Source organism: Eretmochelys imbricata, chromosome 3 (genome assembly GCF_965152235.1).
Source record: "Eretmochelys imbricata isolate rEreImb1 chromosome 3, rEreImb1.hap1, whole genome shotgun sequence".
Lineage (NCBI taxonomy): Eukaryota > Metazoa > Chordata > Testudines > Cheloniidae > Eretmochelys > Eretmochelys imbricata.
The window spans coordinates 72,894,586-72,899,562 of record NC_135574.1 but is presented as its reverse complement, the minus strand read 5'-3'; positions in this window follow the sequence as shown (position 1 = coordinate 72,899,562).

The following is a 4,977-nucleotide window of genomic DNA, read 5'->3' as shown; positions in this document are numbered from 1 at the left end:
GGGTTTTGCTTCCTGAACTTACTGAGCATGCTCAGACTTATGAGCATGCGCAGCAGCTATTGGCGAAGCCGCTGACCGGAAATAAGCGCGTTCCCCGAAGAGACGTGGGAGCGTCGCGGTTGGCTGCTGAGCATGCGCGGTAATACCTGCTGGCTTCTCTCCTCTGCCCTCACTGTGCCCGGACTTGGGATTCCGAGCTTGCTCCCTGCCAAAGCTGTGCCGTGGGCGGTGAGCGCCGTGCACGGGCCCTTCAAACCCGTGCGGCCGGGGAACGGGAGAGGTTCATTTGGCAGGACAAAGTCAGGGACAGGGTTGGCGCCTGGGTGAAGGATGGGGTAAAGAGGCAGTGACAAGCAGGCGGGGGCAGAGGGGAGAAGAGTTACCCCAAGTAGGGTGTGGCTGGTAGAGGGGCTTCTTCCCTACCCGCAGGATGGTAGGCCTGAGCAGCAGCTTTTCAAGGGCTGGGTTTGGAATGGCACCATATAGCCTTATGCCTAGACAAGGCAGATCTGAAATGACGTATTAAGCTAGTAAAAAGAAAAGGAGTACTTGTGGCACCTTAGAGACTAACCAATTTATTTGAGCATAAGCTTTCGTGAGCTACAGCTCACTTCATCGGATGCATACTGTGGAAACTGCAGAAGACATTATATACACAGAGACCATGAAACAATACCTCCTCCCACCCCACTCTCCTGCTTCTAATAGTTTATCTAAAGTGACCACTCTCCTTACAATGTGTATGAAAATCAAGGTGGGCCATTTCCAGCACAAATCCAGGTTTTCTCACCTCCACCCACCCCCATACACACACAAACTCACTCTCCTGCTGGTAATAGCTCATCCAAAGTGACCCCTCTCCTTACAATGTGCATGATAATAAAGGTGGGCCATTTCGAGCACAAATCCAGCTTTTCTCACCCCCCATTCTTGCCACAGCAATGGTTCCCTCAACCCACCCAGCAATATTGTTAACCTATCCAACTATACTCTCAGCCCAGCGGAAGCAGCTGTCCTATCTCGGGGCCTCTCCTTCTGCCCCTCCACCCCCACGAACATGATACAGTTCTGTGGTGACCTAGAATCCTATTTTCGACGTCTCCGACTCAAGGAATATTTCCAAAATACCTCTGAACAACATACTAATCCACAGAGGCCTCCCTACCAACATTACAAAAAGAAGGATTCTAGGTGGACTCCTCCTGAAGGTCGAAAAAGACTGCACTTCTACATAGAGTGCTTCCGCCAATCTGCACGGGCTGAAATTGTGGAAAAGCAGCATCACTTGCCCCATAACCTCAGCCGTGCAGAACACAATGCTATCCACAGCCTCAGAAACAACTCTGACATCATAATCAAAAAGGCTGACAAAGGAGGTGCTGTTGTCATCATGAATAGGTCGGAATATGAACAAGAGGCTGTTCGGCAGCTCTCCAACACCACTTTCTACAAGCCATTACCGTATGATCCCACTGAGAGTTACCAAAAGCAACTACAGCATTTGCTCAAGAAACTTCCTGAAAAAGCACAAGATCAAGACACACCCCTGGAACCCTGACCTGGGATATTCTATCTACTACCCAACATCCATAAACCTGGAAATCCTGGGCGCCCCATCATCTCAGGCATTGGCACCCTGACAGCAGGATTGTCTGGCTGTGTAGACTCCCTCCTCATGCCCTATGCTACCAGCACTCCCAGCTACCTTCGAGACACCACTTACTTCCTGAGGAAACTACAATCCATCGGTGAACTTCCTGATAACACCATCCTGGCCACTATGCATGTAGAAGCCCTTTACACCAACATTCCACACAAAGATGGACTACAAGCCGTCAAGAACACTATCCCCGATAATGTCACGGCTAACCTGGTGGCTGAACTTTGTGACTTTGTCCTTACCCATAACTATTTTACATTTGGGGACAATGTATACCTTCAGATCAGCGGCACTGCTATGGGTACCCGCATGGCCCCACAGTATGCCAACATTTTTATGGCTGATTTAGAACAACGCTTCCTCAACTCTCGTCCCCTAACGCCCCTACTCTACTTGCGCTATATTGATGACATCTTCATCATCTGGACCCATGGAGAAGAAGCCCTTGAGGAATTCCACCATGATTTCAACAATTTCCATCCCACCATCAACCTCAGCCTGGTCCAGTCCACACAAGAGATCCACTTCCTGGACACTACAGTGCTAATAAACAATGGTCACATAAACACCACCCTATACCATAAACCTACTGACTGCTATTCCTACCTACATGCCTCCAGCTTTCACCCTGACCACACCACACGATCCATCGTCTACAGCCAAGCTCTGCGATACAACCGCATTTGCTCCAACCCCTCAGACAGAGACAAACACCTACAAGATCTCTATCAAGCATTCTTACAACTACAATACCCACCTGCAGAAGTGAAGAAACAGATTGATAGAGCCAGAAGAGTTCCCAGAAGTCACCTACTACAGGACAGGCCTAACAAAGAAAATAACAGAACGCCACTAGCCGTCACCTTCAGCCCCCAACTAAAACCCCTCCAACGCATTATTAAGGATCTACAACCTATCCTGAAGGATGACCCAACACTCTCACAAATCTTGGGAGACAGGCTAGTCCTTGCCTACAGACAGCCCCCCAACCTGAAGCAAATACTCACCAACAACCACATACCACACAACAGAACCACTAACCCAGGAACCTATCCTTGCAACAAAGCCCGTTGCCAACTGTGCCCACATATCTATTCAGGGGACAGCATCACAGGGCCTAATAACATCAGCCACACTATCAGAGGCTCGTTCACCTGCACATCCACCAATGTGATATATGCCATCATTTGCCAGCAATGCCCCTCTGCCATGTACATTGTCAAACTGGACAGTCTCTACGTAAAAGAATAAATGGACACAAATCAGATGTCAAGAATTATAACATTCATAAACCAGTCGGAGAACACTTCAATCTCTCTGGTCACGCAATTACAGACATGAAGGTCGCTATCTTACAACAAAAAAACTTCAAATCCAGACTCCAGCGTGAAACTGCTGAATTGGAATTCATTTGCAAATTGGATACTATTAATTTAGGCTTAAATAGAGACTGGGAGTGGCTAAGTCATTATGCAAGGTAGCCTATTTCCCTTTGTTTTTTCCTACCCCCTACCCTCCCCCCCCCAAGACGTTCTGGTTAAACTTGGATTTATGCTGGAAATGGCCCACCTTGATTATCATACACATTGTAAGGAGAGTGGTCAGTTTGGATGAGCTATTACCAGCAGGAGAGTGAGTTTGTGTGTGGGGGGGGGCGGGGTGAGAAAACCTGGATTTGTGCTGGAAATGGCCCACCTTTATTATCATGCACATTGTAGGGAAAGTGGTCACTTTGGATAAGCTATTACCAGCAGGAGAGTGGGGTGGGAGGAGGTATTGTTTCATGGTCTCTGTGTATATAATGTCTTCTGCAGTTTCCACAGTATGCATCCGATGAAGTGAGCTGTAGCTCACGAAAGCTTATGCTCAAATAAATTGGTTAGTCTCTAAGGTGCCACAAGTACTCCTTTTCTTTTTGCGAATACAGACTAACACAGCTGTTACTCTGAAACCTAAGCTAGTAAAGGAGATTTGATTCATGAAATATTTTATAAACACCTACAATCCTCAAAAATTCATAATTTTGAAAGATTTGTTGGTGTTTAGAATAATTTCTTATAGTTTATAAAATTGGATTTTTTTTTCAAAAGATGTGGTCTAGGAATTATTTTGAGGAAGTTCTATAGCATGTGTTATATGGGAGGTCAGACTAGATAATCACAATGATCCCTCCTTGCCTTGGAATCTATGAAATGTCTGCATAAAGCCTCACAGCAGTTCACAAATTTGTCTTACTGACTGTTCTGAGTGACTGAATGGGCTCCCTGTGTTGTAATTCACTGTAAATAGAGTTTCACTCCTTTTAGTTACTTACTTTTTTAAATGTTATTTTCATTATTTATCTTAGTACTTCATAATTTACCTTTGCTAATGTCATGCAGATGGATGTCATTGTGCTATCTGAATTATATTTTAATAGTAAATGAAAATATTAATGGGGCTAGTAGAATACATACTATATTTTTACAGCAATTTTGTAATTTACAGTTTTTAACTCTATATTTATTTAAGTATAATGCAGATTTATTCTTTAGGATCATATGACTTCAAGGTTGACACATTCCCTGGGTTGCCATCAAAACTTCCATTTCTTTTTATCTGCCAGTGTGGACAGCCTATATCAATTGTTATTTTGTATTGCTATCCAACACCCTAGTGTTTTTTTCATATCCCCACTTATATGTAGAACTTGGTTCACAAATATTTACTAACACACTGTATTCATAGGAAACCCCTCAAACACAAATTTCTACAATTATTTTTATTAAACATAGATATACAATCCAAGATTGATAGATGACTATGAAAATTAAAAGCTCATGCAAAAGTTATGAAATGTTTTAAGATAAATAAATACATTTTGGGTTCTTTTTATGTGCCTTTAGTTGTAGTCTTTAGGAGGCACTGGCTTCATACTTTTGCTGTTACGGCTCCCAATGATGCAATGAACTTAAAATGTTTGTCCATTTCTATAACATGCCATTTAGCCTTTTATGTAGGGTATATATTTTTGATATTTCACATTTTGGTGTTCTATTGTTTGGTACTGCCAAAATCAATTAAAAAAAATGAATTATTCTTTTGCTCCTTTGTATTGGTCAGGCAGGGAGCATAGTACTGACCTCACATAATTTGCCTTTTGATGAAAATAAAGTGCCTTGTCTCCACAATGTTTTTGTGGTGGGATGTTAGTTAATCCATGGTAAACATATAGAATCATAGGACTGGAAGGGAGCTCGAGAGGTCATCTGGTCCAGTCCCCTGTACTCACGGCAGGACTAAGTATTATCTAGAGCATCCCTAGTGTTGCCAACCCT